Source organism: Vulpes lagopus, chromosome 20 (genome assembly GCF_018345385.1).
Source record: "Vulpes lagopus strain Blue_001 chromosome 20, ASM1834538v1, whole genome shotgun sequence".
In the NCBI taxonomy this organism is placed as follows: Eukaryota; Metazoa; Chordata; class Mammalia; order Carnivora; family Canidae; genus Vulpes; species Vulpes lagopus.
This window is the reverse complement of record NC_054843.1, coordinates 14,209,324-14,222,136: the sequence shown is the minus strand read 5'-3', so window position 1 is coordinate 14,222,136 and position 12,813 is coordinate 14,209,324. Positions and strand designations below refer to the sequence as shown.

Below are 12,813 nucleotides of genomic sequence, written 5' to 3'. Positions count from 1 at the left end.
CTTTGAACTAGCTATGCAATTGCCCAAATTCAGATAATTGAAAACTTTTTAGGGAGGAAAGATATTTTCAAATTTATCAGGCTGAAGTCTCCCATTTGTCAGATTCAGAATGTGAGGTCTTCAGAGTGCTTGGTGAGGCTAGCTATGTGGTAACAATCTAGAAATAAATTTGGTCTTTACCTTACTATGCTTACTGCCTCTGACTAGTCTGACTCAAAAGGAGAAGGGAGAGATGCTTTTCAAGTCTTTTCATACGATTGAGACTAAACCTGAAATTAATTACCTTTTAATAGTTTTTCAAATAGTTTTTAAAGCAAGCAAAATTCTGTTTTCAGAATTTTCTGAGACTGTTTCAAAGTTCAAGAATCAAGTTGTCATCGTTGACTGCCACTTGCCTACCACAAGTGCTTAACGTGGGAAGCACGGTCCTTTTCCCTTTTTCTTCCACACCCTATTGCAAGGAATCCATTTCAGGGATGAAAACTATTCAAAAACAAGCACAGCAAGCATATTCCAGCTGGGAGACACTGCAGTTTGCCACAGGTCCATCATCTTAGTCAACCACAGGCCAAGAGCCATCCAATACCATCCAGATTTAAAGAGTCCATTAATTGAATTAGGAAATATGAACACCATTGAGTTTTTAAGATGGGTGATTATCTCTCTATTATTTATCCATTATCTGTCTTTGTTGTTGTTGCTGTATTAATACCATTCTAGACCAAGTGAGAACTCCCTCTTTAAGGAATGTGAATCATTGAGGAAATAGATGACTTCTGGGTAGTTCAAAATTTCCTAACACCAGCTCAGAAGGCAGGGTTTTCTCTGTCTTTGTTCTAGGCTCCTGAGACACAAGATTAGCCATCCTCACCCTGAAGGGATTTGCCAACATTACTCTGACTTGTTGCTTCCACTTCCTCTTCTGTGTTCTATTTCCTCTTCCTCCTTCTATCTCACTTCAAATTTCATCTTTCTTTTGTCCTGGAAGTTTCCAACTTATTGTTCTTTTCCAATTGTTTGACTTCTTCATGAGATAGAATATCTTTTGTATTACAAATAAACATGAGAGCATTATGTTTACTTAGAATATGGAGGTACATTCTGATTATAAGAATAATCTGTGAAACATAAGTAATATGGGAGATTTTATTTTTTGCCTCTCACAGCCAAAGCTAATGCTCAATGCTAGCTTTACTTTCTTGCTTTATATTTAAAAAGAGGTATTATTTTCCTTTCCAACGTTTTTCTTGTCTTCTACCTCCTTGGGAGCCCTGGTTCCATTGATAATTCCCTCCCTCATTGTATCTACATCTTCTTCCTCTCTCTGAGTTGTCCTTTACAACATAAATATATTCAATTCTCCTCCATATTAAAATTCTATCCTGCCAGAAATGTGTTCCCTGCAATTTATGCATACACAGCTTGTAATTCACTTACATTTTCCACTGCTCCAACATGGAAGTCTGACTTCTGTCACAGTGTTGCCCACTAAAACCTTATCAGAAATGTGACAGACTTCCTGGGCATTCTTACCTGCTATCTTCAAATAACACTTGTATATCCTAGCCTCATTGGCTTTTCTGTAGAGGCTGAAGGAAACCACCATTTTTTAATTGACACAGTAAAGAGCATATGCTTTGGAGGGGAAGGGGCTTGTTCTGGTCTTGGTTTGACGCCTTAGCCATCAACTGGTTCTGCATCACAACCTGACTTCTCCTTATACCAATACTCTCCCTTCCCTTCTTTCTCTCAGGTGTTGATCCCAAGAGCACCCCTTAGTAAAAATAACACACCCTAACCTCCACCTTAAAGATTGCTTCACAGGATACCCAACCATTAATAGACACCATATTCTTTTTTTTTTTTTTTGAGAGCAAGAATGAGAGGATGGGGAATGAGCAGAGAGACAGAGAAATTGAGAATATCTCAACCAGTTTCCATGCTGAGCACAGAGCCCCATGTGCAGCTCAATCTCAGAACCCTTAAATCATGATACAAGCTGAAATCAAGAGTTGGATACCTAACCAGCTGAGCCACCCAGGTACACCATTTGATACTGTATTCTCGCTTATTAAAAATGTTTCTTGTTGTAATATTGCTATGCCTTAGTTCTACCGCCAACCTCTCTCATGTGAATCAACTCAGGGATAACTTACTCTCCTTGCCTCTGGTCTTACTCCTATCTTATCTGTATTCCATCAGGGACCACACAGAGCCTTCTGAATCAAATTCTAAACATGCCATCACCTTGCTTAAATTCTCTCAATAGTTCTCCACTTGCTCCAAGATAAAATCCAAGTCCCTCTGCTTGGTGCAAAAGACCAATCTTTGGACTGGCTCCTGCTCAAATTTAAAACTTATCTTCTGACCATGACTCCATCCCATGCCTTCACAAACTTACATTTTAGTGAGAGTAGTAAATACTAAGCAAGCAATTAAAAATATATGGAATTAGAAATTGAGATATAGCTGTGTATAAAACCACAGAGTATAGAGAAAATCTCAAGGTCATGAGATCGAGTCCCTCATCAGGCCTCATACTCAACATGGAGCCTGCTTGAGATTCTCTTTCTCCTTCTCTTTCTACCCTACCCCACTTGCGTGCTCTCTCTCTCAAAACAAACAAACAATTTTTTTAAAAATCTGTATTTGGGGGGAAAGGGTTGGAAAGACACAAAATAGAACATGAAGAAACCAGTTAGAAGGCTATTGTAATCGTCCAAATGGGAGATAAGGGAGGTGGTCACAGAGGACAGGTCACCACCTGGTACAAAGGAGTGGATGGATTTGCACTGTGCATGGGAATTAAAACTGGAGTGTTAAGTGATGAACTAGAGGTGAGAACTGATTCAGGTGTAACTGTCTTCACTGGAAGGAGTAGCACTGTATGAGGGGTGCATGTACTGAGGGAAGGGACCCTTGAAGGATGAGTGACCTTTTAGAAATAGATCAAGAGTTATGTTTCAGATGTAGAGTCTGGTTTGCCCATGAGCCATCCCAGTAAATAATGTAGAGAATTATATGTTTTGCAGCCCATAGGAACAGTCTGGACTATACACAAATGTAAGAATTTGTAACCTCCATCCTGGCCAGAAATTATGATCAGATCACAATCAGGGAGAGGACTCTGACAATACAGACTGATGATTCACTTTATTGTCATGTCCTCCTGGGACTTGTTCTGAGGTCCTAAAGAATCTAATTTAGGTTGCAGGACTTTTGACTTCTCCCTATAAAAATGTGTCAGAGTTTTACCTACAGCATCAGATTCCAGTGAATAGGAGTGGGAGTGTAACATCTGTGTGGAAAAATTAGGACGCTCAAAGCATCCTCGTCTTGCCTTACTTTTCTCCCTTTACAGGAGATACACCCCTGAAAATGTTCAGACATTCTTCCAACTTATTATGTGTCTATTTTGAAAGATGTTGTCTTGTCCCCCTCAGTGGCCAGTGCAAGTCTTAGCAAGTACAAATGAGTTGAAAAGTTTTAGTTGGGTGTCTATTAGCTTGATTTGAAGCCATATGGGAGTAAATGCATGAATATACACATATATAGAGAGATTCCTATGCTATTACTGACTTGGGTATAATGCTAATCTCTCTACCTAAAGCACACTTCCCAATCCCCCTGACCTGTAACCATTCATTCTCCTTCAGGTTTGGATCCAAATTTAGTCACAAGAGAAACTAGTTCTGAAGGAGATCATACCAAATTTCAATTCTATCCCCTGTCATTGGTTTAGCCTTCCATAGTACTGTACATTTTTCTCCAGAGCATTTTCCCACCAATTCTAAATAAATATGCATTTCTAATTATGTTTATTTAAGTCTGTTCTGATCTAGAGTATAGATTCTATGAGAACAGAGACTGTGTCTACTTTGTTTACCATTAGATTCCCAGTATACAGCAGAGAGCCTGTCTCAGACTAGGCCAGCAGTAGTGAGCTCAAGAAATATTGTTTGAATGAATAATGAATGAATTAATTAATACAATGTTTCATTTAAGTAGGCTATCCTCTAACTTAAGGATCAATATTTAATTATATCTTCTTAAATTATAAATTCACAGTTTGAATACTTCTCTCTGGAGTTAAAGACTGGATTTATGTAATGAAATGTACTACATAACAATTTAAACACCTCATTAAAAAAAAAGTTTTCTATTCCAGGAACGCATTTGGGGTAATCTAAAAACCAACTGAATTAGGTTTAATACCACTGGGTAGTCAATCAAATTCATCCTATTATCTTGCATTACTACCTCAAATTTCTACTGTCTTTGGGCTACTTACATGTCAGTATTGAAAATGGACTTTTGTATTAAACCAATCAGGGAAATCTGAGTTCTCTCCAGGTAATGAAAAACCTATATTCAATGTATGTGTTCTTGCTTCCACAGATAGTTGAGAATATGCTATAGAAATCTTTGAATTTATCTTCCTTTACCTTCTCACCTTCATTTTTTGCACCTCATACAGCTGTAGAAATCACTGAAGACAACTTGTCAAGATAGGCAACAAAAAAAGGAGACTTGTGATTAATGAAAAGCAAATGAGGATTTGGGGGACAGGGTAAAATACGACTAGAAAATAGAAGATAGGTGCAGCCCCAGGTGGCTCAGCAGTTTAGCACCACCTTCAGCCCAGGGCATGATCCTGGAGTCTGGGATGGAGTCCCATATCAGGTTCCCTGCATGGAGCCTGCTTCTCTCTCTCTCTCATGAATAAATAAATAAAAATTTTAAAAAAGAAAATATAAGATAAAAATGCATGAAGTTTTTCCAACAAATAGGTGCCACATTTGCTAAGCATTGGCCAGGAACTTGCCTCTACGCTTTTTATTTATTTTTTTAAGATTGTATTTATTTGGGAGAGAAAGAGTCTGCATACAGGGAGGGAAGGGCAGAGAGAGAGAGAGAATCTCAAGCAGACTCCACACTGACCATAGAGCTCAACATGGCACAGTCTCACAATCTTGAGATCAGGACCTGAGCCAAAGTCAAGAGTCAGTTGCCTAACTGACTGAGCCACCCAGGCACCCCTTGTCTCTAAGCTTTTTAGCAGCAATATTGTGTCCATGCAATAAAAGCAAAGACATGTCTTTAGGAGTTGCTTAACTCTCCCTGCTTCTGACACCAGAAAGAACTTCTTTCACTATGGAATACAATGAATAACATCCTTATAGTAAATAGAGTAGACAAATTTGTCCAGGTGTTCTTATTTTACAGGAGTCTATACGATGTTCCAGGTGTTCAGGTCTTAAATCAGTGGCTCTCAGTCTGACTGCACATTAGAATTACCTGTGGGAGCTGTGAAACAATACCAGTGCATGGGGCCCCACCCCAGACCCATTAAATTAGGAGCTTGGGGGGTGGGGATGTGGCTTCAGAATTTTCACTTATATTAGGTTTTGTTATAGCAGATTTGATACTGTAAAAGCACCCCCTGTGATACCAACAGCCAGACAGCATGAGAAGCACTGGTTCAGAGTTTCTGTTTCGGTGGTTCTCAGTTTTGGTTTTTAATTAGAATCATACAAGGGAAGTTATTAAACATATCAGGTCTCACATCAAACTAATTAAATCAGAATAGCTCAAGATGGGACTCGGACATCAGTATTTTTTAAGTGTCTTAGGTGATTTTAGTATGCAGCTGGGACTGAGAGGCACTGATCTATATGAAAAGATGGATTGTATATCCTTAAGGTAATTTTATATTCATATTATTTCTCTCCATAGAGCTTTTGAGACTCGAGAGTGAATCTGAGGTTATTCTCCTTGACAAGAATCTTGAGTGTAAATATTTTATATTTCTAGTTAAACTCCATCTTATGTGAGTAGGTGGTGAAAGAGCTTTGAAATAAAAATGATGAATTTATTGCTCTTATCTTTTTGCAATTAGGCAATGCTATTTTTTAAAAAGCAAGTGAGGGCATGATATTTATCCATTATCATTGAAAACACCTCCACTAGAGTATTTGTATAGTGCTTCTCAACTGTGAATTATGTTCAAATACCTTTGAAGAACAAGTTTTTAAAAAACCTTTTATATCATAATATTACTTCAGTTATGCTCAAACATAAAACGTAGTATAAACTTTTACGTTTATGGCTCTTACAAAAACCATAAAACCCAAATAATCAACAAATTAAATACAGACAAAACTGCACAACTGATATAATTTAAATTATCAATGTTACTTTGATTTGGTACATAGTATTGAATTTCTGAAACTAAATTTTGGTTGTTAGATTTATTAGCAGAAAGATACACTTTTATACTTTACCCTCCACAAATCATTTTTTATTTGTTGGATATCCAGTGTGATACACCATTATCTGAAGCATTCATTTATCACTGTCATTTTTTTTTCATTTAACAAAGAAATTGTTCTTAAACTGATCCAATATTCTGATGAGCCAAAACATTTGAGAGCCTGTTCATAAGCAAAATACTGGCAAATTAAAATGTACTGTTCTTTATTGCATATTTACTTCTATACTTACTAATGAGCTGTGCAAAAATCAGATCCGTTCATTGCATTGGACCCAAATATAAGAAAAGTTTAGCAAGTTCTTTCTTTACTTGATATTTCCTGAGTGTCACTCTATATTGCAAGAATTCAATATCCCACTAGCTAGTTCTGTGACTCTGAACTCTACATAAGTACAATGTGCTATGACTACATTTTACCTGCATTTTAAAAAATTATGTCAGTGTGCAATGTCATGTTCACAAAGGCAAATCAATGTCTCTATTATATGATTTAGCAAACTAAAGACTAATTTTGAATTTATTTAAATTGAAAACTATCACTGCAAAACAATTATATCTGTATAAATAGTAAAAATAATTAAACCATTAACTATGTTACGCAGACCAAATATTCTTACTTTAGTTTTTTGAAGACCTTATTTATTCGAGAGAGCGCAAGTAAGGGGAAGGACAGAGGGAGAGAGATAAGCAGACTTTCCACTGAGCAGGAACCCAAATGTGGGGCTTGATCCCAGGACCCTGAGCTCTTAAGATGAGCCAATATCAAAGAGTCAGACACTTAACCACTGAGCACAGGTATCCATAATATTCTTACTTTAAAATTTGAACAGGCCAACCTGAAAGAAGTCAGATCAAGTATATTACATGTTGAATGTTTTCACTTTAGATAATCACTTGGGTCAGTCATAGGGCAGGAGGCAAGTACAACTATCATCCAGACAAAAATCCAACATAATTGAAAACTCTCATTGAACAGAAATGTCTCTAAATATTTTGGAGACTCTCAAGTTCTTATGGATATGAGTTTAAAGACTACCAAGAGATCTTTCTAACCCTGTTTTTCTCTTCTGTACAAATTGATTAAACAAAATAATTAACATAAATTTGTTAACTTACTGCATATAGTAAATGTTTTCCATATGCTAATTTTATAATCAAAACGATCAAAATATATTCATTCGATACTTATTTTATGACATTCCTTTCATATAAACAGTCCATTTTGTTATATTTCACATAGACCTTTTTTTTTTAAAGATTTATTTATTTATTTATCATAGACAGAGAGAGAGAGAGGCAGAGACACAGGCAGAGGGAGAAGCAGGCTCCATGCACCGGGAGCCCGACGTGGGATTCGATCCCGGGACTCCAGGATCGCGCCCTGGGCCAAAGGCAGGCGCCAAACCGCTGAGCCACCCAGGGATCCCCACCGCTGAGCCACCCAGGGATCCCCTCACATAGACCTTTTTATAACAGTTTTATTTATTTATTTTTCAATGTTTTTAATATTTTATTTTATTTTATTATTTTTTTAATAAATTTATTTTTTATTGGTGTTCAATTTGCCAACATACAGAATAATACCCAGTGCTCATCCTTGTCAAGTGCCCACCTCAGTGCCCGCCACCCAGTCACCCCCACCCCCCGCCCTCCTCCCCTTCCACCTCCCCTAGTTCATTTCCCAGAGTTAGGAGTCTTCCATGTTCTGTCTCATCTAGAAAAATTTCTTTTTTTTTTTTTTTTTTTTTTTTTTTTTTTAATTTTTTTTTTTTTTTATTATTTATTTATGAGAGTCATACAGAGAGAGAGAGAGAGAGAGAGGCAGAGACATAGGTAGAGGGAGAAGCAGGCTCCATGCACCGGGAGCCTGACGTGGGATTCGATCCCGGGTCTCCAGGATCGCGCCCTGGGCCAAAGGCAGGCGCCAAACCGCTGCGCCACCCAGGGATCCCTCATCTAGAAAAATTTAAGAAGCTCATACAGAGAGTTTTTATATCTCACACCCAGTTTCCCTTATTAGTAATACCATTCATTTGGTATGTTAGTTATATATTTTGGAGGTTCCTCAAAAAGTTAAAAATAGAACTACACTATTATCCACCAGTTGTACTACTAGGTATTTACCCCAATATACAAAAATAATAGTTGAAAGTCATATATGCACCCTAATGTTTATAGCACCTTTATCTACAATAGTCACATTATAAAAACAGCTCAAGTGTCCATCAACTAATGAATGGATATATTTTTTTCTCAAAAAACTTTATTGTTTCAAAATGTTATTGGTCTCTGTGGGGCACCTGGCAGGATGGAGGGAGGCTTGGGCTGGGGCGGGGCTCCACCCATTACAAAAATCAAAGGCTTTTATAAAAAATTCTATAAATTGATATTTTAAAAAAAAACGATGGAGGCTGGAGGAGGAAGCAGAGAGGGGGCTGTCAAGAGAGTGAGGGAGGAGGGACCAAACCTTCAACTACTAATACCTGAATCTGGTCAGGAGGGAGGGGGAGAGTCGGGAAGGGTGGGAGGGTGGTGCGGATACAAATAATATTCCATTATATATATATATAATAGAATATTATTCAGCCATAACTGAATGAAATCATAATGAAAAGAATGAAATCTTGCCATCTGCAATGACATGGATGGAGCTAGAGAGAGTCTTATGCTAAGAATAAGTCAGAGAAAGACAAATACCATATGATTTCTTTCATATGTGGAGTTTAAGAAACAATACATATGAGCAAAAGGAGAAAAAAGAGAGACAAACCAAGAAATAGACTCTTAACTATAGAGAACAAACTGATGGTTACCAGAGGGGAGGTGGGGGGGGGGTGGAATGGGTTAAATAGGCGATGGCATTAAGAAGGTACTTGCAATGAGCACCAGGCATTGTATGGAAGTGTTGAATATATTGTACACCTTAAGCTAATACTATACATTGACTAACTGGAATTTAAACATTTTATTTATTTAAGAGAGAGAGAGAACATGTGAGTGTGCCCACAAGTGGGAAGAGGGGCAGAAGAAAAGGGAGAGAATCTCAAGCAGACTCCACATTGAGTGTGGAGCCCCACTCCAGGGTCAGTCTCATGACCCTGAGATCATGAGCTGAACTGAAACCAAGAGTTGGACACTTAACTGACTGAGCCACCCAGGAGCCCCAACTAAGGAATTTAAATGAAACTTTAAAAAAAAAAAAAGATGGCCAGGGATGCCTGGGTGGCTTAGTGGTTGAGCATCTGCCTTTTGGCTCAGGGTGTGGTCCAGGGTGTGGTCCCTGTCGGGGATTGAGTCCTGTATTGGGCTCCCCGCAGGGAGCCTGCTTCTCCCTCTGTCTGTGTCTCTGCCTCTCTCTGTGTGGCTTTCATGAATAAATAAAATCTTAAAAAAAATGGCCAGACTTTTAAAGGACTTGCACCTTTTGTTTTGCTTTTAAGGAAATCAAAATCTTAATAAGCTTACAAAAACATACTGTGATTTTATATATTAGAAATAACACTATGAAATCTGCATTTATGTTATAGTTCTGTGTGCTGCTTGCCTTAAATTTTATTTCTGCTTTGCTTTGTTGTACCAATGTGCCAGAAGTCAGTTAGTATTTTCCCTCATGCTTTCTTTTTAATTTCTTAGCATGCTCTGCCATAAACTATTCCAGTTCTCAAGAAGATTGTGATTTTTACAAGGAAATTTTAATACATTGGTCTTTGAAAATACATGATGTGGGATGAGAATTCACTTGAATTCTTTCTTCATATCTCTTAGCCAATTATATCTACATCTTTTATTGAATAAAGCATTGTTTTCCTGTTTTTTAAAACATGCTTTCTTTTTTACACATTGTAGGAAACAGAGTAACAGCCCCGCAAAGATATTAACAACTTAATACTGGGAATCTATAAATATATTCATTTATATGGAAAAGAGTTAAATTTGCAGGTGAACTTAGATGATTGCAGGTGATTTTTAAGATTGGGAGATTATCTTGGACCACATGAATGGGCTCTTTAAAAGTGAGAGACAGAAGAGGAACAATCAGAGGGATGGCAGCATGGAAAGGAGAGCCAAATGTTGCTAACTTTCAAGATGAAGAGCAGAGCTCGAGTCAACTTCTAGAAGCTGGAAAAGGCAAAGAAACAGATTGTCTTTATAGAGATTCTGTTAAAAAAAAAAACCTCTCAAAAGAACCCGGCCCCATTTAATACTTTGATTTAGTCCAGTGGGACCCATTGTGGACCTCTTACACCTGGAATTATAAAATAATAAATGTGTGAAGTTTAAACCACAAGTTTGTGGTAATTTGTTACAGCAACAATAGAAAAATAGACATACTATATCAAATTGCCCCATGCTTGGGCTCACCCAGCACCTTGGATCTCCATACCTCTTCCTCTGCAGGCACACTCGTGGTGATTTAATCCAGCCTCAGGCTTGAAAACCATCTTCAACTTTTTATCATCAGTTGTTGACATTTCCTTGAAGTCTGAACTCATCTGTCTAACCTGTTGGATGTTTCCCACATTGGGGTCCAATAGACATCTCAAACATAATTTATCCATAACTAAACTCTTGATTATTGAAACTACCCCAAATTACTTCTTCCCAATCTCAGTAAATACAATCTCTATATGCCCAGTTTCTTAGGCCAAAAAAACTTGAAGGCATCCCTATCTCACACCTTTGGTTCACAGCCAACATGCAATCCATCACAATTCTTTATGTTCCACCTTCAAATCCAAAGTCCAACTATTTCTCACCTTCTTTATCCCAAATATTACAGTCTAACCTACCACTCTACTGAAATTGTTTTCTAGTTAGTCTTACTACTGCCATTTTTCCTGTTGCTGTTTATTCTCCACAGACCATGTTTCCCGGTTCTTCCTATAGCTTTTCATCAAACTTAGAATAAAATCCAGTATCCCTACAATATGGTCCCTAGATCCTTTGACGTAAGCTCCACTGTTCTGACCTGAGAGCCCTCCATGCTCTCTGCCTTCATATATGTGCAGAGCTTCCTATATGCTTCTTTAAGATCACTGCTCAAATGTTACCTAGTAAGAGGAGACTTCCCTGACCAGTGACTGACCACCCTATCCAAACTGGAATTTCTCCATCACTCTGTCATTATTTCCTTCTTTATTATTTCTTTAAAATCACTTATCATTATTAAACATTATAATATAAATCTATGAGTTGATTTTTTAGTTGTCTTTCTGTATAAGCAAACTAAGAGAACAAGGACATATCCTGTTTTATGTCCTAATACACCCCAGTATTTAGACCTATACCAGGAAGATAGTATGGGTTCAAGAAATACTTTTGAATATCATATTAAAAGTATACTCATATTGTTTCTAGATTTTCTATTCTACATCATGGTCTTATAACTTGCTAGAAATCTGTTCACATTTTTTTGTCTGCTTTTGTAACTAGGCCGGTTTTCTTTTTAGTCTAATTTCACATCAGTACATCATCTTTTAATTATTGTAATTTTATTTTAAAAAAACTGTTGTCCACATTTTAAATACTTTTGGCCTTTTTTCAGATGAACTTTAAAATAGACTTGTTAAATTAACAACAAAAACTACATTGGATTCTGATAGGAAATAAGCAAATCCTATTATTAGACTAAGAATGGCCAACAGTCATATGAGATTAAAGTTTATTACAGTCTCTCACTTGATTTAAAGTGTTTTATTTTGTTGATTTTATTTCTAGATGTTTTATCCATTTGTTATCATTTGGATCCTGTATCTTTTATAATCTGAAACTGTAAAATAAGAAAACTGTTAACTTTTATGCATTTATTTTTCCCCTATCTGAACTATCTGCTTATTTCTAACGATTATCTACATTTTGCAAATGAGGACATGAGGCAACCAGAGACAGTCAACAATGTTCAGAGCCTGACTTCAAGCTCTGATGTATATCTCAGTTCCAATGAGATATATCATGTTTTAAGTATCTTCCTGCATTTGATGGTATGCTTCTGGCTGTCAGGGACTATGTCAATTCATAAAGGTTCCACCTCCTCCCCATAAAACTTATTATATTATAAAACAGTGGTTCTCAGTATTATTCCCCGAGGCACATTTGGCAATATCTGGAGACATTTTGTTCACACTCGGGAGGTTCTGCTGACATCTAGTGAGTAGGGATGCTACTGAATGTTCTGCATTGTGCAGGGCAAGCCCCCAGCACAGAGAGTCATGGCTACTAGTTCGGTAAGCATGGACATATACCACGCAGATGATATATGTCATTACCCATGTGATCTGCATTATCACTTATCATTATTAAGACTCAAGATAACCCCAGAGGGTTGGCATTATATTCATCTCCATCTTTCAGGAGAGGATACCAGATGTGCAAACTAGGGTGGGATGTCATCCAGCTAATGTAAAGCCAGGATTCAGGCTCAGATAAGGTGGCCTAAGAGCCACATTTTACAATTCCATATGCTACTTTAGGTTTGTTGCATTTAATTAAATTTGAGTTAAGTGCTCCTTTAACCTTAAAAATGTATGGATTTTTCTTAC

At 37.3% G+C, this 12,813-nt stretch overlaps 1 protein-coding gene across 2 annotated transcripts in view; it reads right to left on the bottom strand.

Annotated features, from left to right (window-relative positions):
- CLDN17 (claudin 17) overlaps positions 1–12,813 on the bottom strand; it is a 30,175-nt gene that overhangs the window by 1,986 nt on the left and 15,376 nt on the right. The gene's annotated exons all lie outside the window — the stretch shown is intronic.